General features: G+C 43.1%; 1 protein-coding gene across 7 annotated transcripts in view; it reads left to right on the top strand.

Moving 5' to 3' along the window:
- ATXN3 (ataxin 3) overlaps positions 1-27,322 on the top strand; it is a 616,356-nt gene that overhangs the window by 24,088 nt on the left and 564,946 nt on the right. For 2 of the 7 annotated variants that reach the window (XM_069637849.1, XM_069637848.1), the window contains exon 2: positions 8,190-8,291. The exons of 4 other annotated variants lie outside the window; for them this stretch is intronic. The gene's annotated coding sequence lies outside the window, so the exon portion shown is untranslated. Of the gene's footprint in view, positions 1-8,189; positions 8,292-13,486; positions 13,595-27,322 lie in introns of those variants that run through there. One more of the 7 variants, XM_069637846.1, reaches the window with a different exon arrangement.

Raw genomic sequence — 27,322 nt, 5'->3', positions numbered from 1 at the left:
GTAAAATAATTTACAGAGATGGTACAGGTGTTCACAAAGCCTAGAAGCGGCGAAGGTAGCTGACCAGAGCACAGAAACGAGTCACAGAATACTCAAAGTAACACAGAGAGAGTAATGGAATCGAAAATCTGCTGCTGTGTGTTGTGAAACGGTGTGTTTATACTTATAGAGGAAAGAGGCGTCCTGCCATTTCCATGGCGACACTTCATTAGCTGAGGCGCAGCGATTGTTGACACGAAACGTGCTTTGGCGTTGGGAAATGGGCGGTACGCGTCTGCTGATGTCAGGCTCAGGGGCGGGGTTTTGATTTAGTGCCGCAAAAGCAGGTCAGCCAGGGCGATGGGGGGAAATGATAGGATTATCAGAAAATGGCGGCTGATTTCGAGTGCGTTAATGGACGAAAAGTCGGGTAAGGTCCATAGGAACGTTTTCTACGATCTACCGATTTATGCTTAAAAACACATGGCCGAATCGTAGGGACAATAAAAAAAAAAAATCCCGGAACTATCCTTTAAATCATTATGCCTAGTCCTGCTCTTCCTTGTCGGTCCCTTGGAGCAACCTCCTCCATACACAATGGGGGCGGTATGGGTCTATGATGATCCATGTTTTAAATTCACTGCAGCTCTGTGAAATACTGGTCTGTTGCACTCCTGGTGAAAGGGGTGGAGATTAGTAAATCGTGGATCAGCACTGTGAGAAGTAATGGCTCTAGAAGTAATGAAGATTGACGGTTTCCAAGTGATATCTCGCCTGCAAAATGTCGTTGGGCTTTTAATTTTTTTAATATATATTTTCTATGAGGGGTGTCATTTACAATTCTAGAATACTTGGGGAACATGTTTGATTTTAGTAAGGGTGAAGTCGAGACACCCCCTCCCCGTCCCCCCTTGGTAACATTTTCCTAAACAAGATTTTCACTGGGTACCAATTGGCAGTAAGTAATCTGATCAACTACTGCCCACTTTTCAAAATTAAAAGCTAGGATTAACTGATCTTGTAAGGGGACAACTTTCAAAAGACCCTGTGTCATACCTCTTTTTGGCCATTGTTTGACAAAGACACGCAGCTTGCTATTACGTGCAATGAGAGTGACTTTGCATTTCTACAGAACAAATTTAATTTTTTGTATCTGTCGAGCATGCAGTTAACCTGGATCTGTGTAACATGGCCACCAATTGTGCCATAAGTGTGATTTACAAGACCACTCGTATTACGTTACTAATGGAAAAAGCAGTTTTGAAAAGTTCAGTCTTTGCTTTCTGGAATGGTGGCAAATATTGTGCAGCCAATTGAGGTCTGGGTGGTGTTTTGGCTTTGAGATGCCGATATCCAGATGCACGCACCTCAGAAGAAACAGTGACTATATGTTAACTATTGTAGCATGAAAGAGGGTGCGCAGCTCTATATACTTAAGTGAGACATCACCCCTTTCTCTCTGTTCTTGCCTAAGGAATTTGGTTTGAGGATTGTTGAGATCCCCATCCAAAAATAGTGGGGTTAGGGACTATGTCCACTCAGTGTCCCCTTGACCTTTGCCTTGTCTGTTGGACTGTGCAAATGTGTGGATGTCTTTTAATAAACAATGCGTGTTTACGCTGTGGCTTGTCAGCTTCCTCACTGTTAACAAATGTGGTATATGAACTCTGCATCGACCCCAAAAAGTTGTATCCAGAAGACTGTGTACATGTGTTTCCCACATTAGCCATATATAAAAAAATCACAAATCCGAAAATATTGAGGTAGGTGTGCAGTGGTTGCGGGGGTGCCCCCTGCACTTCTTCTGTATTTTCGATTTCAGGGGCTGATGGGGTGTCCCCCGCAAACATGAAAATGAATGCGGGAGACATTTTCCAAAAAATGGCAAGATCGAATTGCAAAATGCAGCACAGTGGGCCTCTGCGTTTTGCAATTCAATCTTTTCGTCCTACGTTATTTTAACGTATATCCTATGAACTCTGCAAACCAGTGACCTCTCGTGATTTATGACAAGCATGTTGTGCGTAGAAGGCATGTGATGAGAGAAGAAGAGTTGGAATATAGGAGCAACCGTATATATTGTTTGTGCCCTCCCCGTCTTTCTCAGGCAAAGGAATTAAACTGACACACCCCTGATGGGGAATAAGGCAAAGAGAGCAGGCTGCGAGAGTTCAAGGCAAGGTTTATGTAAGTAAATGGCATTCGTAGATCTCTGTTGCCTCTGAGAGCGCTCTGACCAAAATTAATGTTACAATACATTTTATAGGGCAAATGACGCAACTAACATAAGCTACTACGTTGGTCCCGGATTGGACAGTCCATATGGTACCCAAGGTGTGGGTGGCATCTCTTCCTCCGGTTTGGCTGCTTGGTTGGCGGGAGGGGGGACGTCAGGCATCTGTGCTCCGAATGGGTCAGGTCGCTGTGAAGCAGCGTGGTCACCATCTAAGCTGACATAATATATTCTCAAAATACATGCACTAAATAACAATCGTTTGTAGTGTCTGAATAATTCATCATGTCTATAAAAGTCACACATATATCTGTACTATCAATTACATTGGATTATAAAGGCTTTAGGTTAAGGGTCTTGACCACCATAATAACACTAGTTGAAGTTAAGGTCTGCATTCATAAGAATCTCTGGTATGTGACATTTGTTAGTGGTAGACAACGATATACTGCAGCAGGGGTCTAGTGTTAGTTGGGGATCTGTTGGGTGGGCATCATGGCTTGGTCAGTGATGTGGCACATGAAAGGAATGCCTTGCAGGGGCACAGGGTCACAATGGCCGTATGTTTCCACTGGCGAGGGTGCGGGGGCAAGGACACGTTTGTGGAGATGGACGAGCTATGTGCTTAGCTCATGCTGGTTCACATGCAGGACAGTGATCTCAGAGGAAAAGTGATGTTACATTTATTTGTTGCAAGCACCTCCGGCTTCAGTGTGAGAATGGAGCCGCAGAGTTTTCCAGTCAAAGTGGGAACGATGGTGGGGGCCATGTGCCCTGTGCGTCTGGCCGTTGCGAGAAAGGGAAGAGAAGCGTTTTTGTACTATCGCAGTGAGGCCTAGTCACCAAGATGGAGTCGAAAGGGGGTAAAAAAATGGATGCCCTGTGTCCTGCACAGTGGTCCCATCTATGCGAATGTTAACCGAAGTCGACATCGCATAAGGGCGAGGGGCGAACCCATCACTGGAGGCACTTGGTCCGAATTTTGTACTGAGTAGTAAAGGACGCGAGGGGCCTGATGGGCCCTTGCTCCCACACAATTGAATGAGCATGGTTGCAGCCGTGTCTTCTTTGCCACCGGATGTCCCACATAGGAGCTTTCTATGTTGGAATATTTGATATTCTCGATTACTTTGAAGTACAAATACAGACAACTGTTCATCTGTTTTTTTAGGCAGTTGGCAAATGTATTTATTATACCCCCAAACCTGGAGGTATCATGGCGTAGGTTACAAAAAGCTTAAGTCTGGTTACAGAGAGGATCAATGTTAGAGTACCGTACAAGAGATATTCCAATCTATATACATTACAGCTTCTTACCTGGACGTGCTGAAGACTATACAAAAGTATTCAATTTTATACTTTTTTGAAACTATGCAAAGTATACTTTTTTGATTCACGTACAGAGACTGCGACGGGGTATATGGAGGACACAGCAAAAGTGAATGGTGGGGCTACAGTGGCAGCTGCTTACTTTATAATTTATTGAAGAGCCATGTTTTGATTTTCTTGAAACACAGATGGGATGGCTCATTTCTGATGAGTGGGGCGGTAGTTCAAGATTTTGGGTGCCGTTATTGAAAAACTACTGCCCTCTGCCCTGGATCTCTTGAAATTAGGAACTATTAGTTGGGTACTAAGGAACTACTAGTTGGGTACTAGAGTTGGATCTTAAGGATCTAGTGGCTATATTCTGTAGGAAATGGCATTGTTGAGATAAATGGGGGCATTCTTGGTGAAGCATTTGAGTGCCACACAATGTTTTAAAGATGATTCTAGCCTTCATGGGGAGCCAATGTGCATCTCGCCTGGTCTTGAAGATGTAGTCCGTTCTTTTAATGTCCAATGCGGCACGCAATGCTTTATTTTAAAGGACTTTTGTCTAGGTTAGAATTGGAGGTGCCTAACAGTTGTATGTTGCAATGTCAGTTTTGACAAAATAAGGGCAAATGCGAGCATAAGGCAGATTTGTGGGGTCAGAAATTGTAGGCTGAGCGCTACAAGTTTGGTTGTGTAAGATGTGGCGGAAGACAGTGCATTGATGTGTCGTCATGGTAAGGTTGGCATCCAGGTATGCACCCAACGCTTTGTCCTGTTTAAGGACTGATATGGGTGTACCATCAATGGTGATGACGGCATAGGCAGGGGGGAGCGTTTTTAATTTAGCAGGGGAGCCAACCATGAGGATCTTCATAGTTGAGCCACAGGCTGTTTGTAGCCAACCAATATTGGATTATGGCATGTATGTTGTTGATGGTAATGATGTCTAGTTCATAGCTGCCAGTGATGGGGGGAATAAGGATCTGGGTGTCATCAGCAAAGTTTGTGTAGATGATACCCACAGCATCCAGGGCAGAAAACAATAGTTTTGTGTACGCGTTATAAGAGTAGAGGAAAGGCATGAGCCTTGTGGTACACTTATGGGGACTGGTATTGGGTCAGCGGCATCCTTTCATAAAGTTACTCTTGAGGTGCGATCTGCCAAGAATGATTTGACCCAGATGGTGGCTTCTTTATAGAATTGGGAAGTTTTTGGTAAGTGTCTTACGTGGTTTATCGTGGTCCACCAAGTCGAAGGCGGCAGAGAGGTCTAGTAGTAATATGCATATATTGCCTGCATCTCTTATGCAGTCCATCTGGATTTTAAAGGTGCAGTAGGAACATTTTTGTGCTATGATTTGGCCTGAAGCCAGATTGTCTGGTTCCTAGTAAGTTATTGCATTCCAGGTGGTGTTGAATTTGCGTATAAGCTATTTTGTCAATTATTTTCAGCAGGAAAGGGACTGTGGTGATGGGGCGATAGTTAGTGGGAATGGTGGGGTCTAAGGAGGGTTTTTTGAGGAGGAGGAGGAGGAGGAGGAGGAGGAGGAGGAGGAGGAGGAGGAGGAGGAGGGGGTGGGGGAAGACCCAGGCTTCCTTAATACTGGCAGGGAGTTAGTGTTGGGGCACAGAGTTAACCAAATGTGCAGGGAAGCAATCTCCTTTACGGTTGGAGGGTTTTAGTGTGGAGATGGTGTTCTGGACCTGTTCTTGAGTAACCATTGCAAATTTGAACTGCGTGTCTATTGTTTTGCCGCCTTTGTCTAGAGCCGAGGGGGTGCTCTTTTATTTGCAAGTAGATTTCTTTTGGCTAGGCTGACATGTTTTGTATGGTGGTGCACCATTTTTTGCTGGAGTTTGCACTGGGGAGGGAACTGGTATGGAGGACTCTAGTTCTCAAAGAATAGAGAAAAGGTCTTTGGAATTGGAGACTGCATTGTTGATGCATGTATTAAAGGTGTTAGCCTTATGAGTGATGATAGCTGATTTGTACGTTTTATTTGCTTCCAGGAAGGTGGAGGCCGATTCAGGAGATTAGGTCTTTTTGTGCAAGTGTTCTAGGACTCTTTTTAGTTGCGTCCGAGAATCACCAGATCCTTGTTGGAACGCTTGGCTTATCGTGGAATTTTAGTTGTTAAGTGGCGCTAGACCATTTATAGTTGTCTTGAGGCAGTTATGTCAATATCAGCAAGATATTTAGGGTTAGTGGAGGTGGCGAGATGGGTTTGTAGGGTATCCGTTAGGACAGGAGTGAGGCTATCTCATGTGAGGTTATGTATGTTTCTTATTTCGATAGGAGTAGGTGTGGTTTGGGAGGGTTATGTTTCTCTTGTGTCATAACATTGAAGCGTATTAGGTGATGCTCAGTCCAGTGAAGTGTCGTGTTGGTTGTTATGGATACTTCTACATTAACAGATAGTTTCCAGTCGAGAATTCTACCCTATGTGATTGACTTGTTGGGTGAAATTCATTTCGAGAAGGGCTGAGTGCCGGGCGCTGGCTTGAAGGTCCAGTTTATCGTCGAAACCTACATTGATGTCACCTAGTATGATGCATTTAATATTAAGCTTCAGGTAGGTGTGATAAAGAGTGGGACATCTGTTTCAGGATGATTTGTGTTATTCAGAGCACTGTAGATGATTGGGAAGTGAATAGTGATTTTAGGCTCTGTAGTTAGTTTAAGAAGGAGCAGTTTGTTGCCAGCTATGGTGTCTAGGGGACAACTTCTGAACTGGAGTTTTGATTTAGAGATGATGGCCACCCCACCCCATATTGTGATAGAACGGTCAGCCCTAAATATGCTGAAGTCAGGGGGGATGGCCAAAGTTAGAAGAGGGCCAGGCGCTTCGTGTAACCAAGATTCTGTCACCACTAAGACGTCTAATTGTAGTGGCATGGAAGGGGGTGGCGTCTGAAACAACCGATCAAAGCCAGGGCATTTCTGAACTTGGTAAGGGCACCATTAATACAGGATGGGAGCATGGACATGTTGGAGAGGATGGTGTTGCTACTGAGCAGGTAACGCAAGTAGGGTTGGATGGTAAGGGGAGGTTTCTGGAAGTGCCAGAGAGTTAAAATAGGGATGGTGCTGCAGTGGTTAGCTTGGGTGTGGGTATGGCTGAAGTGGTTAATGTGACTGAGGATCAACATATATGCAGAGTCCGGCTGGGTGGGTCATGTGATGGGCAGTGTTGGCTATTTCTATGCTTGCATATTACAGTGCAAATGACTATGGAGCGACTAACCTAGAGAGGGATCATGGTGCAGATGGTCGCTGGGAGCTTACGAGATGATTGGGTGTTGCATACAAGCTGGTAAAGTCAGTGCAGTATGTGGATAGTATGGGATAATAACCGCTAAACAAAAATGACAATTGGTATACGCAAAGCACACAGTCCTGTTTCCAATGCAGGGGGAGCAAAACACAAGAAGGACAAGGGAGAAGATGCCACGAACAGCGTGTCGCTAGATTAACAATGGGTGGTCAAAATTAAACCTACTCAGTAATGTACAGTAATTTTCATACATAAAGGTAGGTCTGCATGCTTTAAGTGGCTGGCAGGTTGCTAGGACGAAGGGTGCGTATAGCTTTAGGGATGCGGAGTAGAGTTCCGGGTGCCAATACACATGGTGTGGTAGCTTCGAATGAAGCGGTCTGGCTTGGCGTCAATTGAATCAATGGTAGAATGTTTCAGCAGAGTCTTACCAGAAGATGACATTTGTTAGCATATGGCGAGAGGGTCCTGGCGCAAGGTTATATAGGGCTGCTCCAGGGCTTGGGTGATTTTAGGTGTACGGTAGCCAATCATCTCAGCCTGGTGGTGCTACCAGGAAGCTATTGCAGCAGCCATTTTAGAACTGCTTTCCAAGCCAAAACGAAATATAGCAGCTGTGCAAGAACAAATGGGAAATGCGTGTAATGGTCTTCGTCGTCCATTCAGCAATTAAACTTTCAATAAGAGTTGAATTTTAGCAACCGTACACCGAGTACAACCGAGGCACCATACTGAGTTGTAGCTTGCAACTTGGCAGATTTTCTGCTTGAAGCCCAGAAACCTTTTCACCTTTCGACCTCGAAAAGGGACGTGTCTAGAACCTGTGTTCCACTGCTGCCAAGATCCGAACCTTCTGACGCCAGACCCAGGGGTTCTTCACCTTATCTGCAATGTCATAGAGGTCCTATGTTGTGGGAGTAGCAGTGTTTGTCATCCAACGTTGGCTGCCTTGTCCAGCTGGGGGACCTTTGGAACTGCACCTTCTTCAGAGATTGGATCTGCGTCATAGCCTGCACCCAAACCCTTTCAACTACTACACCTGTGAGCCCTGATCCTCCTGCAATGGGACCAATGGCGTGGGTGGGTGCCTCAGCGATTCTAACTTTGATGGTTATTTTCAGAGTTTGGGCCTGCGTTTATATGCCACTCTTGGTGCCTCCCTCATTTCACTATGGATTGCATGGCCGTAAAGTCTGCTACCTTACACTATGCATACCTGTCCATGGGAACTCCTAGGAGTGTAGAAATTGGGAATAAACCCCTTTCTTTTTCCAAATCTAGTTTACCTTGTGTGTGTTTGTACCTTTTTTAAAACTACTTACCTGTTGGTTTTGCCCAAGTCTTGTGCAGGGGGTTCTTTTCTGACTTCCTAAATCCCTTCTCAGGTACTTTCCTGTGGACTAAATACTTTGAACACTTTCAACATGCTTACCTGCTTAGGGAAGGACTCCTGCTTAAGCTAAATGTGACTTCCCTGTAATTATAAGGCAAGTTGTTTTCTTATTGCATGCCTACCTTTTCTCTCTCCATTTTACTTGATAGTTTTGTTATGGGTATACTTAATTGTTTATAACTGTTTTTTATTGTTTAATCCCCTTTGAGTATACATATTGTTTACATAGATGTGTATATATCAGTGTTTGTGTAGTATATTTTATTCTTGTGTTTTACCTGTATGTGTTTTTGTGCCTCATAGAGAATTTTTACGCATCTTTGTTAAACTCTATTACTTTACTTTTCCTAGTTGCTGTTAACTGTACCTACTTCCCAACCCCCTGACCTTCACAGTCTGCCTCAATGCTCATCCTACGCTACCCAGGCAGAGTTTGGTGAGGAAAAAGTGTGACAAGCCCTTGCTCATCCACTAGGGTGGTCATGCCGAATCCCTACACAATGGTAATTCTGAAAATCCTGCCTAACCGCACAAAACAATATTCCTCTCAATCTCTTTTCACCTTTCTCCTGTTAACCTGGTAGATTACATTTCCTTTTCTGGCTGCTTCACCTACCCCACCATAGTTTGACTGCTCGTCCTTTGACTACTATTTTACACCTAAAATTGATTTTCTATGCTCATTTCTTTTCTTTGTGTTTCTTCTCCATTATCACTCTTGTTTTCTTCAAACCCATCTTCTATTCAGTGTTTTATTCCCCCGTCTATAGATTGCCTCATTCTTTTGCTCTAGTGCACCAACCCTGCTTCTGCACATTGGATCCTCTTCAGCATAGCCTCACCTTTGTCCCTACCTGACCCTTCTCTTTAACTCCTCTCTTCCCACTGTACACTTCTCAACTTCGTTCCTTCAAGCATGCTACAATTCTACCAATTATTCAAAAACCTCCCTTGACGCTTTTCTCCCCTGCATTTATTGCCCTGTTCTCCTTTCATTTCTCTCTTGAGACTGTGGCCTACTGATAACTCTCTCTGTCTTGATAACAATTCTCTCCTCTACACTATGGCTTCAATCCTGCTCACTGTAGAGAAATTGCTATTCTACATATTATTCCTTTCCTCATTTCTTCTTGTCATTCCATACACTCCTCTCTCTTAATCTTTTAGACCTGTCTGTTGCTTTCGTCACAATGGATCACTCAGTTCTCTGTTGCTCTTGGTATATTTGACTTTGCCATTAAACCAAGAAAGAGTAATCTACCTAATCGCTCACTCTCCCATAGGCTTACAACTCCTATTGTTCACTCATCTTGTTCCTTGGCGTCCCACAGCGTTCAGTCTTGAGGGCTCTTTGTACTTCTCTCTCTAAACCACACCTAACTCTGTTCTATTATTCTTTCTTTTGGCCTTGGATGAGGCAGCCATTCTGGAGTTGTGTGCCTGAAAACATTTGGTCCCTATCGGATCCCATTGGGGAACCCCAAAGCCTATTCAAGGAATTGCCTTTAAAAACTAAGCTCATACATTGAATGGAAATCATCACAAATTGCAACATTCCACAATTACCATAAGTGTGTGCGTTGGGTCAAGTATCAAAGATCCCACATGTCACTGATAAAACAATTACCGGATATACAGAGCCCTGATTACATCGAAAAAGCAGGTTTTGAAAAAATGGAAAAGCTCAGAAAGACCAATGCATGAAGATTGGACACAAGGCATGGTACTGCTATCGGCAAAAGAAACCTTTACAAAAAATTATGCTTTGAATGAATGAGATATGGGGTCCATTCAACATGTATGCTTGAACTAACATTGGATTGAAATTCATGTTCTATAACAAATCTTTTTGTTCTTGCTTGGCCAGACCTACTCCCCTCCTTCCCCACTTTGCCATAACGTCCACTCTACCTCCTTCTACTTAGCATTGATATTCATATCGAGGATGGGATGTACAATTTTGATTATTCGAAGTATAGTCTTTTGTTAAGTTATAGAGTAATAAGTAAATAGAGTTGTGTACAAGTACCACATCTAAAAATGTCTTTCTTGTACATGAATTTGTCATTGAAAATCTTTTAAAAAAACTAAGCTCATAGTCTTGAAAGCGCTGGAAGCTACCTCTAGCTAGATCCAATGGTGAGCTCAGCAAAATATGGGTTAGCTTTAAGCGTATGAAAAGGACATGCAGTAACAACCTTGTCTAGGTTTATTACTTTGTTTCCTTTGGTAACCCTGCACAAATGGTATGTATCCTTTCAGTTGCTGGGAACAAGATAAAAAAAGCATGTCTACCATGCCAGCAGAGAGAGAAAATATTGCGATTTCTTGCAAAAAAAACACGGCACACAAAGGATATATAATTTTTTTTTCTTTTTCTTTTCCCCAAGATAAGGCAATGAAGCCTTCACTGTATGGAGCTGCACTCCCAACACTCCGGAATAGTACCAATCCACAGCTGCAATTTGCTGAAAAGTGAACAAATCTTTGCAAAAGTAGAAAAAAGTTTTATTTTATCATGGCAGTTAAAAGCAAAAAGGCTTCCCATGGTATGAGGCTGGCTGATGCGTTTAAACACACTCCTGTGGCTTGTTCAGTTATATATAATTACCGTGGCCGTGTAGTTATGGTTAAGTTGCTGTTTGCATAGGAAGAGCACTTTTTGGGCGGCTTATAATTTTGCTCCCCCTGGACGAATCCTCACCAAACTTTGTAAAAAAGTATATGGGCCACTCTGAATTTTTCTGCAATGTTTGGAGATGTTTGATCCAGGGGGGGCAAAAGTTATAGGGGGGGGTCCCAAAACGTCTTTTTTTCCCCATAGACTGAATGGGGGAAAAACTTTGCTCACGGCTACAGTTCAAACCGCTGGACGGATTTTCACGAAATCTGCAGCAGGTACAGGGGCGTGGTCCAGAAAGCGTGCTTTTGTAAATTTGGTGACCTTCCGTGCAGTACCTTTCTCTAAAATTATCAAAAAGTAGGTCTGAAAACAATTTGTGATATATATGTCCGCTTCGCGGTCGCACTTCCCTGTTCGGTCCACGGACAAGATACCGATTGGCTAAGGGGCTGGCGTCATGACCGCGGACACAAGACGTCTCTGCCCATTCGCTGCTGCGAGACGTGTTCTGCGTCAGATTGTTTGGATGCGCCCGACATCTTGGATCCGCCGAAAGCGGAGCAACAACCAACGTACATATGCTTTATTTATAAAACTCTTTTGCTGTGTCACAGACCTTTGGGAAAGGTTCAGACAGTAAGACATGGGTGATCAATGCATTTGTTCTGGGGGTCGGTCTTCATGATGTACTTTCCATGGACAGCTTGTACGCACAGAAAATGAGGGGTGTAATAACGATAGCATTTCAGTCCATGCAGTAGACAGGAAACTTCTAACTGTGAAAGCACATGCGTAGTGGTAGCCAACATTGAAATTGACAACATGCCGTGATTGCATTACTTTTCCCGATGGCTATTATTATATTCATTAATACGCCGCCATGGGTGCCGCATGCTACAGTGGTTGTGGCCAGGGCCTAGAGTCTTGGATGCATGGCTGTCGGCCGAAGGCCTTACTTCCAAGACTGTAGGCCCTGGCCACAACCACTGCAGCATGTCACACCCATGGATACACCCGTAGTATTGCGTTTCGATTGGCAAGTTGTGGGGAGTGCGTGCAGTCTTGGGTGCATGGCCGAAGGCCATGCGCCCAATAACACACTTATACCTTCTTTATGATGTATTTTCTATGGCCTCCTTATACGCACAGAAAATGAGGGGTCCAATAAGGGCAGTATTTCAGTCCGTGCAGTGCACAGGAAACTTGTAACAGTTGTAAGGACACATGTGGTGTTAGGGAACATTGAAATTGACACCATGCCGTAATTACAATACTTTTTCCTATGGTTATTGTATTCATCACTATGCCGCCATGGGTGGCACATGCTACGGTGGTTGTGGCCAGGGCCTAGAGTCTTGGATGCATGGCCGTCCACCGAAGGCCTTACTTCCAAAGCTCTAGGCCCGGCCACCAACACTTCAGCATGTCACACCCTGTCATGATGCCTACCCCCGGGCATCTGGACCAGGCCCATCAGTCCCGGGAGCAGGCATCCAGATACTTAGAAAAAGCCCAGCAGTCCCGGCTAGGGGCTATCTGGGTACAGACCTGGCGCCATAGGCACCAGGCTCATAGAAGCGGTCAGTCCTGGCGCCATAGGCGCCAGGCTCGTATGCTTACACTTACCTCATGCAGACCATGCTGCTAAGAATCCAAGCCAATATGAAGCCGGAAGGGAACTACTTTACTTCAGGGACTATTTTCTTACTCGGGTGTGGTCTTGGGGGAACCCTCTTACCTGGGACTACTTTGAAGGCTATTTAAACCACGCCCGAAGAGCAGCACACGCTTCGTGTTATTCTGCATCCAGCAGCGTAATGCTCACCGTGCCTGCAAGTCAGCATCCAGCCTTCTGCCATGACTGCCTCGGTTCTGGAGCTCCTAGAAAAAAGGGGAAGAAGGAGGAAAGATTAGAACAAGAACATTACTTCTATTTCTCACCTGATTCCGGATCCATCGCGCCTTCAAACAAGGAAAGAGACGTTAATTCTATACGCGTCGCATCGCCTGCTTTAGCGCCGCGCTATTCTCACCAGCCTTCACAGCACCTCCACGATCCGCCGCAATCTGCATCACATCTTCGCCGAACTCCGGCACCTAAGGGGGACAAGAGAACAGCAAGGTGAGCCGAGAGAATAAACGAAGGCAATCTCTGTTACCACCATAGACTTACCTGATATTACCGCCGGAGGCATTATTCATCAAGACGTCATAATTTCACAGGCCGCACCTGTAAAAGGAGGGAAAGCAACAGATTAAACACAGGTATCATTTACCGGACAGTGTTGGGTAATACAGACCGCTACCAGCTGCCACGAGGCAATCTTCTCTTGGGTCAAGCTGCACGATAAAAGAAATCGGACAAGAGTGAATATCAGACATTTTGAACTCTAGCAAACTATATACTTGCGGTTCCTCGCCAGGGACCTCAGAGTCAATATTGGTCTGGAACTCTCCCAACACCTTCGAACCAGTGAAGTAACTGGTTATCTACGCGCCCCTGCATTCCACGCAGGATGGAGAGCTCATCTTTTATAAACATAAGGTGAGACTATGAAAGGAGATATCAGAGGTGATTAGTGTGAACAACAGTGGGGTGTTATCACTCAAATTCACGAGTGGCTAATTCCCTTTCTCCACTTTCAGGAAAATAATTCTACGGATCAAGCAGACGAAATTAGGCGGGCCAGTCCAATCTGTCATCTCTGCACTACGCGTCACTTTGGTGGAGACCGCAGCTGTCCAGTTCCGATCAACGCCCCTGTGGGAGCCAGGTGAGCGTAACACACCCATGGATACCCCCTTACTAATGCGTATTGATTGCCTGGTTGTGGGGAGTGTGTGTACTCTTGGGTGCAAGGCTGAAGGCCATGCCCCCAACAAGAAAGCTATAACCTCTTCACCTTCAAGCCCACATGGGTTTCATGTAGTGCAGTGGTTGTGGACAAGATGTGTACTTTTGGATGCATGGTTGCAGGCTGTATGCCATGCACCCAACAGGAAACTTGTAAGCACTGGAGTTATAAGACACTTCACAACCATATATTGAAATGTATGGCCATACACCTAAAATTTTAGGCCCTGCGCACAAACAGTGCAGCATTTCAGAGCTACAGAGACACCCCTACTATTGAACATCAGTCAGGTGGCTGTGGGGAGAGTCTGCAGTCATGAGTGTATGGCCACAGGCCATGCACCCAACAGCACAGTTAATGTAGTGTACTTGCAAGACACAATGGGTACGATATGGTGTGGTAGTGCATCACTCTGGCGGCTGTGGGGAGGGGCTGCAATCATAGGTGCATGGCCGAAGGCCATGCCCCCATAGGTACATTAGTTCGTAGTGTACTTATATGCCACAATGGATGTCATATAGTGTGTTAGTAGTGGCCAGGATACAGAGTATTTGAACAAAGTAATAAGCACTGCAGTTGTAAGGAACTATGCATTTTAAATACTGTATACCCATACATTCATAATGCTATGGCCTCAAACTCACCTCTGTAGCCTTTGGCTACAAACTACTGCACCTTATCACAGCTATTGGTACACTTGTACTATGCAACATCATTAAGATGTTGTGGGGAGGGCATAGCGTTTTGGGAGCATGGCCAGAGGCCATGCTCCCAAAACCAAGTTTGTACATAGTAAAATGACAAGGCACAATGGTTCCGATATGCTGTGGTGTTTCTAGTCGGGACCCAGACTCTTGACTGCGTGCCCAAAGGCCATGCACCCAAGACTGAATTCATAAGCAGTGGAGTTATAAGTGAATATGGGTGTGGTATAATGTGCTAGTTGTGTGGACGCCCTAGTGGCTTGCCTGCATGGCTGCAGACGATGGTCCGAAAAGTAAATTTATAAGTAGCTAATTTACAAGGACCATGGTTTTCATATGCAGCGATGGTTGTGACTAGGACCTATACTCCTTGTACCTTGGTCGTAAGGCGTAGATGGTAGGTTACACACCGAAGATGCAAGGGCCAGCCTACGGGCACTGCAGCATATTAGTGCCATATATTAGACGTGTAGATTTGCATGTGCAGAAAATGACTACCAATATACTTACTCCTTACTTTGTTCAGAATCCACATACAATTTTTAAATGGTTATCGTTCTTGGCGGAAGTATCCCTTTTTCCATTTCTGTGCTAAAAGAAACAGCTATGTTAGTCTTAGCATTTTTGAAAATGTACTTCATTGCTTAATAGACAGTTTACCTTTTTTTTTTTTACTGTTAAGTTTGCCTTCCTGCCGATTTTTACCAACAGTTGGATACCTGTAGGTGTATTCTAACTGCATTTGTTCCTACAGCTTTGTGATATTCATTCATTTGTGTCATTGTTATATCCTGTTTCCTTCATTTTTCCCATTAATGTTATGTTTGTTGCCTTCCTGACAATTTTCAACAACAGTTGGATACCTGTAGGCGTATTCTACCTGTGCATTTGTTCCCAACGATCTGTGATATTCATTTGAGTCATTCTTACATCCTCTTTGGTAGTTGGATACCTGTTGGCGTATTCTAACTGTAGTCTTTCACTTTTTTTTTTTTTTAAAAATCTTGAAGTACACATTATTTTGTAAATTTTGGCTTTAAGAACATTAAATACGCATTTGTAAGATTAGCTGGCAATCTCTGCTTTAGAGTAGTGGTGCTATCATTACATTTGAACCATCCACAATCAGTTTTAATGTATGCAGTGTAGTGACCTGCATTGGTTGTAGCTCCTGCATGGTAGATTATACCTACTGTTGTAAAGGTTTTCTTTCCAAGTGACACTTGACCGTGTGTGAATCCAGTCAGTTTGCAGTGGTTTTTGGTGCCACCTGCATTATAACGTAGAAGCATAAGTATTATGTAGGCACTATATGATTGTATCAGTAAGGTGGAGCGATTGTCTGAATTGCAAATAGTACATAATCTGCCATGGTTTGCATTTTGTACAAGTTGCTGAAATGGAATGCTCTCACAATTTGGTATGGAAACATACACATATCGCTCATTTGGGATTTCTTCCTGTATCACTTTGCTAGAGAGAGTGCATGTATGCTTCCACATGTACGAAATCTGGAAGATTTCATTTACAGGTATGCTTTTGTTTTCCAATACTAATAGTATGTACATTAGAAATTCTTGTGGATCTTCTTGTGAGTTCATAGTGAATCTCACCATTCCAGCACAGTCGTCCAATTGTTGCCTTACTCCATGAACACTGTATGTGTTGTCAGGATTGCTTGTTGCATTTCTATGCAGCACTAACATTTGCAAACACAATTATTGGTCTGTACTGTGCAGGTAAATATTGTTAACAATTGGTGGCAATTGAAATGAATATTCATTGCTACATTTGCATAGCAACTTACCCCACTTTCATTTGCAAATTTGAATGGTCCAGCAAGTTCTGTATCTGAGTGAGTGCATGTATTGCTCGCCCAGAGTGCACGGACAGTCATTAATCACCAGCGCAATTGCAGAGGCAGTACTTTAAACGCAGGTAGATAACGCAATGACTTATAACCACACGCACGCTTAGAAAATGAGCACTTATACGGCTATTTATTCAAAGCTTAGAAGCAACAAGTGATAACACAGAAATAAATCACAGAAAAGACCGAGAATTCCAAAGAAAATACATCACCGTGGGCGTAACTGAATCCCTCATCTCGTCAGAAGCGGCTGGAAGACCCCGATAACAGCCAGGCCGAGAGCACAACAGCCCACAGGTATGCCGGACAAAGGCGTCCCCCTTCCGACTGAGGTCTTTGTACTTGTCCCGTCTGACCGTTGAGGGGTTCAGCATATATGCACTCCTCAAAAAGGGGTGGTCATTTCTCGAACCTTATGGCAATGCACTTGCGCATTGATGGGAAACCGTTGGTTGCTAGCTGGGTCAACCGACCGTAACCTCAAGGAGCAAAGCGATTCCCTCTCCTAAGAACAAACGCCACGGAAAACAGTCCCATAACTCATAACAAAACCAGCTTTCCCAGCAGAATGTCCTCGACTGCATACCAGGTTTGGAAAGCATGTTTTCTTCAGCAAAGCAAATTCACCTCTCAGCAAAGTAAGTATAGCTTTTCACTGAGGCATGGAGTAAATATCCATTATGGCTCTGAGTGCCCCCAGAATACACTGCGCACCAGTGCCATGTTTTAGCTCAAGCATAACCGTGCATTTTTCGGAATTTCTGTTGCTTCTTTGCCGACGTTCCTGGTTTACATTCCCTAATAGGTTCTTCTATGTTTGCGGTAATTGATGAAACCTTAGCCTTTCCTTTCTTTCCGGAATTTGCTGTTGGATTCTGTTGCATTTCTGTTTCATTTAGTTTTCTTTTACCACGTTTTACTTTATCTGGAACAGGGTATTGTTTGAGATGAGAGGTGTACAATGAACACAATCTTTTGTATTCTAGAATGCAAGGAATATCAGCTTTGACTTTACTTGGATCAGAGTTCATTAGCAATAGACCGTCAAGTGTACGTAAGCGTGATAATGCTACGTAGCTCATGCCTTCCTTGAAGACTTGTGTTTCCTATATCCATCAATGCTTTGTCTAGGGTAAGACCTTGGGATTTATGAATGGTAACTGCATATGCAAGAGTTAGAGAAAATTGCTCTCTACGTACATACATGTCTTTGAAGAGAAGGAATCAAGCAATTGAGCGCCCTATCCCTTTCACTTCTGAAACTTTATCAAAGCGAATATTGACAAACTGAATGTTGCTATCACGTGGGTATGATTGAAAGCCAACAACTGTGCCCAGTGTTCCATTAACTAGCCCTTGCTCTACGTCAAGGTTACGTTTAAGCATTACTCTACAATTTAAGGATAATATCAAATCTTTTCCAACCCAGCTGTTTTGGAGATTGAATTTACTAAACTTTTAGTCTTGTTGTGGCTTGCTCACACATGGGTACGGTTATACCATGTACGTCTAGTGTGTCTGTGGCGCTAATTTCTAGTATTGGTTGCATTTCTTTATTTAACATTGTTTCATTGAATTTGAAACAGCTTGAAAGAGTTGGCATTAAGGCCATACAATTGACATTTTTGTGCGCTGTTTGTTCCGTAACATCAGTTGCACATGCATTGTCGCCATAACGTGCATATATGTGCCGGTTTTTCAATACAACTTGTGCTTCTTGCGATAATATTCCAACTCTAATACTTTTTAAGATGTTGGCATAAGTGAGATCTGCAGATTGCCGCATGTTCTCAGTTAATTCTCTGTATTGGAAATGCTGCCAACAGTTTTACGGCAGAGTTTGTGGCCTAAGGTTTTAAAAATCGGTTCACCTTTCACTGGTGTCAATTGTAGAAGATCTCCGAAAACGATAATGTGTTTCCCTGCAAAGAGTTCTTTGTTGCTACTTTTAAGTACTTCTTGCAATCTGAGATGAACCAAAGCCAACATTAGGTTGGAGACAATGCTCACTTCGTCTATTAGCATTTTCATTTGTTTCAATACTCTGTGTAATTCCATTGCAACTTCTGCAGAAAGTTTGTAGTAGTCTCATTTTATTTTGATGCTCTACTGGAAGCAGTAATAATCGATGTAAAGTGACAGCGCCTATGTTATAAGCAGCTAAACCTCTGGGGGCCGTTGCAACAGCTGACAGTTTGTTGTTTGTCAATTGTTGAAGGAACTTGCTGATGATTTTGATTAGAATGTTTTCCCTGATCACCACTGACGTACAGCAGTATAGGTTTGTAGTTTTGGCAGGTACATTCTTTATTTTCGTGTTGTACACCATGTACAATTTGTTTTGTTACGTCTTCAAAAATGGTGCGCTGATCGTTTGCTTGTTGTACAGCTAAGTCTTCTGTATCTTCTTGATAATGATACATGGTGTTTTCTACTTCTGCCATAGCTACTTCAGCCTCATTTGCTATTAGTGTTTGTCCTAGTGGTTCTTGACTTCCTGTTACAGAAGGTTGACTACTGTCGGAAGAGTCCTTATTGAGGCTGAAGTTCTTCTTCCTGTTGCTGCTCATTGTGTAACATTGTTTTTTACTGCGTAAAGTTCACATCGGTGATGGCGCTTTCATTTGCTTTGAAAGCATCTTCATAGCAGTCATAGGGCCTCATTACACGGATGGCGGTGGACCAAGGTGCTATTAGCACCTTGGTCCATGCCGGTAAAATACCGGGACCGCCTTGGTGGAAAGGGGAATTACCGCCCTATTCCAAGGTTGGTGGGGCGTTAATTCCCCCATTGCCCTTCCCCATTCCCATTTTTGCCCCAGAGGGCTCTATGGGAATGGGGAAGGCGCTAATTACGGTACCGCAAATTGCCGTACCGTAATTAGCTCCCTGGTCCCTTTGCGGGTTGGTTTTTAACGCCGCAAAAAGCAGGCGTTAAATTCCCCAACCCGCAAAGGTACCTCGTAAGGCGGTAAGGGTTTACCGGTAAAACACCGATACCGGTAAACCCTTACCACCTACCGTGTAATGAGGCCCATAGTTATCTAGTATGTCTTCCTCTTTTCTCCATGGTTTGAAAAGTTGTAACAGAGACATGTAATATAGTTCTTTCTGTTGAGGAGTTTTTAGTGACAATTTTACATGATTAATTAAGCTTCGTTTGGTAAGTTTCACTAAGCTCCCTTCACAATCGTTCACTCTATGTCTGCGTTTGGTTTCATCGGGTTTTACATTATTTTTGTATGCAAAGTTTTGAGCTATGTGGTATAGACACATGCTTTCCGAGTGCTACTCCTGTTCGGATAGTATGTGTCCAGTAAATTGTTTTTTAGAATGTCTTGGATGTTGGGATCATTTCTGGCAATTGTTTCTATGTCCTCATATGATTTTAGCACTCTTTCTAGATTTTGCAGGACCAAGACTAAGCCATACTATGTTGTCTGATTTTCCATACAAAGCAGTACCGGTTAAACGATCTGCTACTTCATAGGCGCCAAATTCTCTATGAGAGAGCATTTTTATGCCTAGGCTGTACAATTTCTGTGATAATGTTTTGTCTGATGCTAGGTCATCCCAGAGGTGAAGCTCTGTTTTCTCTGCATTTGTTCAGTAGGCTGTAACATACTGTGCAACAGTAGTTGAATTATCTGCAATGTACTGAACATCTATGTTTGCATTCCATAAGAGGGCAATGATTGCATTTTAATCATTGATATTTTTGATTCTTCCCTTCCTTTTATGTAATACGTGTTCTTGGGTGATTTACCTTTAACACTATGTCGAACTGAAGACATGAAGTTGTTTACTTCACCTGTTTCTGTAACTGGTTTAGGGAAACCAAAGCGGCATTTAGTGTAGTATTTCCCTTTGTTTTTGTATTTGCGGCGACAATATTTGCCACATTTGTGTCTTTGAAATTGTAAAATCTGCCCATGCAGCTCACTGTGTCTGTTGAGAAGGGATTTCACAAGTTACATATTTTTGGATAAACTGCAAAACAGTGCTGTCACTGTCGTGACCTAATTTCGGTGCACCTTTGATCCATAACAGCATGTGAATATGTGGTGCTCCTCTCGCTTGATGATATTTTCTCCAAAAGAAGTGTTGCACTTATCCAAGGGGAGGAACAGTTTTATTGCAAATAAAGTGTAGCATGGCAATAAAACGATGATGGAAATATCTTGACACATTAACTGGATCTAGAGAGCAAGTTCTCCAGGTAATATCTACGTTGTTTTTGTTGCTGTTTGCTATGCGTACTCATGTAAATCATCCCATGCATATTCAGCACAACTTAGTGTAACAAACCAAGTCAGTGGTCCAAGGTTTCTGATCATACAGCGCACGTCTCCGTGCCGTCGGAACCTGTATTCCTTTGTACGACGCATGTTTGCAAACAAATTTCTAATACTTGATTGTAAAACCTCATCTTTTTCCTGTACTTTTTGCATTAACTGCATAGCTGACACATTTTGAAAGTGGGTACCAGATTTAAGAATGTGTGCAACTCCGTAACATAGTGTTGCTAATTCACTTTCATAGAGTAGGTGGAATATGTATTCCCAGATTTAGACAAAATGTAGATCTTGCAAATGCATTTGTAAGGAACAGTATTCTGATGCCCCATCTGAGTGGGTCTATCATCGTATCTTCCACCTTTGCCAGTAGGAAATAGCAGTGGAAAAGCATGTGCTTCTATACTTTTTTCCCATATATTCATTGGTGACCCTTTGGTTTGTCGCATTTGGTTAGTTTCTAGTGCATCATCTATGCTTTCATTGGAACGCAATGGATGAATTGCGTAATGGTCCAAAAGAGTGGATACTGTAGCAGGATCCAGAAGTTCGAATTGTCCAGTTTCTGATGGCTGTTGAATTATTTCAGTTGTTTCCCTTAAGCTTTCATCAATATTTATTTCCTTGTAGTACTCATTATTGTCTTTTAGATATTGCAATGCTTGTCTAACTTTATGTAAGTCCACTAATTGTTGCCAAATTTTTTTGTCCTTTGTTGGTATTCCATTTACCAAGACTATTAAAGAATGCTCTATTGAACGTGCCACTCCTAGAGTGTGTGCATTTTCCGTTAGATCTAATGGCAAATAAACTACTTTGCCACGAATGCCTTTCACCAATTCAGAGGAAGGTAATTTTGCTGTTTTTGGATGAAGGCTTAGGGTGAACTGTTTGAATTATTATGCTCTCATACAAATTGAGCTGTTGCAGGATTTTTGGTAATGGAAACCATTCCAAATTATTTGTAATGTCACGTGGAGGAGTGTGGTTGTCTAATTTTGTAGTACAGTAACGGCAACATATAAGGCGTTCAGTTAGTTCATATTTGTTTTCTGCTAAAAGGTAGAGCGCTAATTCAAACCATTTAGAATCTTCATTGTCTTCTATTTCGTATGCTATGTCCACATTTTTTGTGTTCCTTTTGTAAAACGTTCTGTGGCAACACACACACATGGTTTGGTACTTCATCCGATGACTTTTTAAATTTGACTATTTCTTTTCTGTATGTGTGTAATAGAAGGTTGCTATGTGCAGAATCGTTGCTACTATGTTCTAAAACTGTTGCATTTTGTAAGTGGCACTCACTTCCAAAATACTTTCTCTGAATACGGTCAATTTCTTCTTGTAAGTATTTGGGTCTACCATGCAGAAGAGTGGTATTTAAATTGCCTAATTCTGAAGCTGGACTTTTTGCATAGTATATTTTATACACTAGATTTCTTACATTGGAATGATGTATTGATATCCTTTTGATAGCATGGAAGGCGCTTTTGCAAATAGGCCCAGGAATGCAGGCTAATGAATGTCCTTTTAGTCCTGTGTATTTCCGCACTGGACAAATATCCATATTTTGCAGCACTTTCATTTTACTTTTGTGTTTACCTTTTACATATTGATTGAGGAAGTGACGTAAAGATTTGAAAGCTTTGTTTGGAATGGCACACATTGATGTGCACGTACATTTGTATACTGGACGATGTGGTTCTGCTGAATCGAGAGGTAATTCTGTGTTTTCAGGGAATACAGTTGTAAGCAGTATTTCTTGTTCCATGATGGTAGTATTGATTTTCTCATATCCTCGTCCACTGCTATGGATGGCAATTGTGTTTGTTTTATTTTGTTTGTATGCTTCTTCATTAAAATATGGTTCTGTGGTTGTTGTTGTGACTCCATTCACCACCACAAACATGCAAGAACATTATTTTTGTTCACATTCCGTTTATTGCTGAGTTTCTCTTGTAGTTTAGTTCTTAGTTTTGTTAGTGCTTTCATCCTATTTAACACTAATATAAACAACTTCCTTTTGAGAAGGATTGCACTGTCCACGAGAGCTTGTAGGATTAACTTTCTACGGTAGGTTATAAGGGGTGAGGATGATTTCGGTCCTCTTCTTAGTAGATTCTGAAGGACCGTGACAAAACATTTTTGATAAAATACATTTTTTTACTATGCGTTCTTGTTACACTATCAGGATTATTAGGAGCATTGTTAGCTGCACTGGTAGTCGTTTTTTTGACAGCATTTTTGTGTTTTGTGACCCATTTTGATGGAGGAGGTAAAGTTTCGGAAGTTGAGACTTCCTTTGTTTTGCTAACCAACCGCATTAGCTGGTTTGTTCCAACATTCTCTACAAACTGTACAACAGGTGGATGCTTACATTGGGCACTTTTATTTTTATTTGCTCTACTTTTGCGTTCCTTTCTACGGATTTGCTTTTTGGTAGGCATTCTTTGGTGTCTGTTGAGAAAAAAAAAGGTATACTTTGGTCTGTTGTCCAATGTCTGTGTGCAGGAGGCTGATGGGGAAGCTCTTTGTCATGGTGTGTCAATGTGCATTGGATTCTTGCAATGATTTGGTAAGGCTACTTTATTGTTTGTATACTACTACAATGGTTTAGAAATCAATGTTTGCTTTGACGCCCAAAATAAACAAATAACCAACACAGCCTCTTTGAGGTGTAGTTAAAATAGAAAGGTAGTACTAACCTGGTTTCTTCGGATATGTCGTCTGCAGTGTAGATTCTGTTGATTCTCAGAAGAGTAGTCTTCACTGCGGTGCAAAAAAACAAACTCAATTACTTTGTGTGTTTACAGCAATGATGATACTGCACACATTAATTGTGCTTCTTTCGTCACAGCATTCTACTTTCATATTTCAACCCAGTGCATGTGTACATTTCACTTCACTCTGTGCAGTCTTTGCATGGTATTTGCAATATGGTACTTGAAAGTCCTTCAAAATTGCTAACAATTTTAAGCTTATGGAAATGCCTTGTTTTTTACACGGTGTAATATGTATAGGAGAGAGGTTTGTAAGCGATGGGGCACAGTAGTAGATGGGGAACATTTTTCTACTTGCAAATTAAAAGCACAATGCCGAGAAATCGGGAGACCCTCAGAGGTAGATGTCACCACAGCAATCGAGAGTGCTTACTTTTCTCATACAATTACATTGCAAGTAGCATTACTGTAGCCCGCACACAGTACACAACTCCGACATTGTCACATACAAAAATGAGTTCCGCCCTAAATGGGCATGCTTGCAACGTATGTATAGGTTATGCGGAAGACAGTAAGCAGTTGTGCGGTTTGTCAATGATAAATAAGACATCTGGCACAAAAGGGGGAGCGTTGGTATGTATTGCCTATGCACATTTAGCGGCATTAATTTGTCTAAATTAAATCATAAGGGTTACACATGGTCTCTGATTACAATATACATACCTGTATTCTATACTCATTCATGTGCGCATGCATGGAGCTGTACGTTTAAATTCACAATACTTGCACAGTAGTTTGTGAAGTAGGTGCTTTGCAATGATATGCGACTTGCATTCAGAATCAACAGTAATTTTGAAGTGCGCAATGTTGATGACGGAGTTAGAATTAGCGATGTTCAATGTGATTGGTGGATGGTTGTGTGACTACTTAGTTGTGTCCAATGAGGGACTCGACTTGCTCCGCTGTGGAAAGGGTGGAAGGACTGGGTAAGAGTTACGTGCCACACGTAGGCAACGCTTGTCCGCAGGTAGGGCGTGTCACACACGTGTTTCTACGGCAAATCCTTCATGGAAAGGGGACTGTAGGCATCATCCAATCAGATGTTCACATTACTCTTTTGTGTTGAAAGACGGTGCGTACACTAAAGATGGCAGAGGTGGAGGGGGTCAGGGTTTTGGTGCTTGGGGACATTTTTGTGCATGGCTTACAACACTATGCCGAGAGTAGGCATGTGGCACACCATTTCGATGTGAGAGGAGTGGAGGTGGTGTGGAGCGCTGACACTGATGCCAATGCTGCAGCAATTCTGCAAGTTTGCAAAGACGTGTACAATGACCCCTCCTCATGTGGTAATTTTGGGATACATGAGTTCGCGTTGGCAGATTTGGCACAGTTGGTTGAAGCACTCATGACCATCTTCCCAACAACGAAAGTAATTTTTTCTGCTTTGCTCCCTAGAGTAAAATGGGACAACCATTCTGTTTTCTGTCCAGATCAAAGTATTGGGAGGTGTATCATCAATTGCGGCATGCGTGCATTCATGTTACGAGCTGATATGTTTTTCTGCAGCCACGATAACATTGCTTCAAGCAATGCAGATTATTTTGAAGCAGATGGTGTGGCGCTATCTTCTTTGGGAAATGCGATGTTCTTTTGGAACATAAGGCCTGATTTAGAGAAGGTTCTGTAATGGTTGTAGGAGTAAAGCAAGGACCAAAAATACAAAAAAATAAATAAAATAACAGATGTCTGTACAGTATCTGGCCAAAAATAAAAAAACGGCTCTTTTCAGAGCCCACCTTAAAGGGGAAAAAGGGGAATAACACTTTAATGTATCGTTGTCATGCTCTGATCCTATACATGTCCGCGAACATGGCGGTACTTTGCAGCCAGCGCATATCACCAACGGGGATTCAGGGATGGAGACGCATGCAAATAAGAATGAGCCGAGCTAGGGATTGGTCCATAAAGTTCAGTAGGTGTGTTCTGAACGGCGCACTTTAGTAAGACCGTCTTCTCCCTGACGGGAGACCCCAGAGCCATGGCTTTCCATGCTCGAAAACAGATTATCTGGAATTTGGGAGACTCATGGATACATTGGTTGAAGGTGCATGCAGAAAGCTGCAGTTTATCTGCAGATCTCGGATTTCCTCATTTGGAAGTGCACTTGCATGGCGTGCGTGGAATGAGGTGGCTGGACTTGGTACCTCTCGGTGTTACTTTACTGACAGAGCGTCCTCCAGATATACTTATCATTCATTGCGGAGGAAACGGTTTAGGCCATGTCTCTGGAATTTCTTTGCAATGTGCAATGAAGGAAGGACTTGCAAATTGTCAAATACTCTTTTCCCGTATTGCGCAAAGACAAATATGGCTGCGTTCCTGTGTTTTTGGCCCACAAATGGAGAAAGCGAGATGCAATGTGAATAAGGCTGTTTGTGCCTTTTTAAGAGATGTTGGCATGTCCTCCTTCCACAATGAAAACATTTTGTTTCGCAACTCTTTCATTTTCCGCAGATATGGAGTCCACCTCAGATATGCTGGCAATCGGATTTTTCTTCGCAATGTACAAAATGCATTGCGACCTCTTTCGAATTCACGCTAACCTATCTGACAATCCGTTTTCTCCAATCCACAGTTTTTGACCCACACAACACACCACCGAAAGGCTCTTTTCAGAGCCACCACTTACTCCCAGCGTACACTTCATTGTGTTTGCTCCACTTGCACCCTCCCTTTTTTCCCCTATGACTGTCCGCAAACTTTTCCACCACTCCGCGGGGGTCTACGACCGTCACTTCATAGTTCTATCTTTAAACTGAGAAAGGCGGCTCTCAAAAGAGCCTTTTCTGCTATTTTTGTTCTTTTCACGTTAATTGCTTCACAGCACACAACACACTAGGAGAAGAGGCCAAAGGAGGGTAAGGAAGGGACACCAGCCACGGGGATAAGGAAGGGCAAGTGAACCGAGAAATATATTTGGTGAGCTTTATTTAGGTAAGGAGCAGATCTTCTTCTGGTGCTCTGTGACCATAGCCTCAAAAGCACTTCGAAAACTCTTCCTCCCTGCAGAGTACTGCATCACAATACTTGCACACTATTGTCACCTTTTGAAAGGTAAGGGTCAACAGCATTGCGATTGGCTTGTGAGGCAGCTGGAGGGGAGACGCTCCCCCACAGGAATGTCTCTTGTGGTGGGAGGATCGTACACAGAGGATGCTGTGGAGGAACTCAATCGACTACGCTCTGGACATGGCACCACCTTGCGAATGTCTGCAGTGTGGAGCGAAGTGAGGTGTCGCTTCATGGTTGTCGTACCAAAGCTGTACGAACCAAGACTCCCGCGACTCAGTACCACCTCGCACTGGTTACACTTCACCAGGTTTGCACGTGCTTTTGGTACATTCCCATAAACGGAAAACAACCGCCACACCCACGACTCCCGGCAAGTGCTCCTAGTGCCGAGTTCCTCCACTTCATTCCCTTCTTCCTCGCTCTCTACATCCTCACCCATATATCTCTCTGCAGGCCCTTGGGGAGGTCGTGGCAGGTTTGGGGGTGGTGCAGAGGCTAATGAACCAACAGCAACCAAGGAAGCCATACCGATTAGTTTCCTTTTGGTCACTACAGCAGTAAAGGCAGTACACCTCGATCTGCTATAGCTAGAAGGACAATGAAGATGCGCTCGGGGTGTGGCCATTTGGAGGGGTGTGCCTCGTGACCGTCTTCATCACTGCAAAGCGGTACAAACATTTCACACCAAGTCCTCAGGTCAGCGATTGTCTGGGATATGTGAAATTATATTTTTACACTCTACAATACTTTGCCTTGTGTCTACAAGTTCTTTTGGACTGTTGCGGAAGTACACAAACTGTGCAAATTAGTCCACACGCTCAGCGTGGGTGCGGTCACATGATGACGTCCTGAACACATCCGCGCCAGAAATGGGAGTCCGCTGGACAGCAAATGCAGAGTACCAAATGTGCGCATGCGTGCAAGTGTCCTACGGACAGTGTTCGGGTTCTCAAACTAATTCAAAGTGCGATACAAGTGAGACG

Source organism: Ambystoma mexicanum, chromosome 14, assembly GCF_040938575.1.
Source record: "Ambystoma mexicanum isolate Mex_15411 chromosome 14, UKY_AmexF1_1, whole genome shotgun sequence".
Classification (NCBI taxonomy): domain Eukaryota; kingdom Metazoa; phylum Chordata; class Amphibia; order Caudata; family Ambystomatidae; genus Ambystoma; species Ambystoma mexicanum.
The sequence above is the reverse complement of the archived record's forward strand: the minus strand, read 5'-3'. Positions and strand labels throughout refer to the sequence as shown.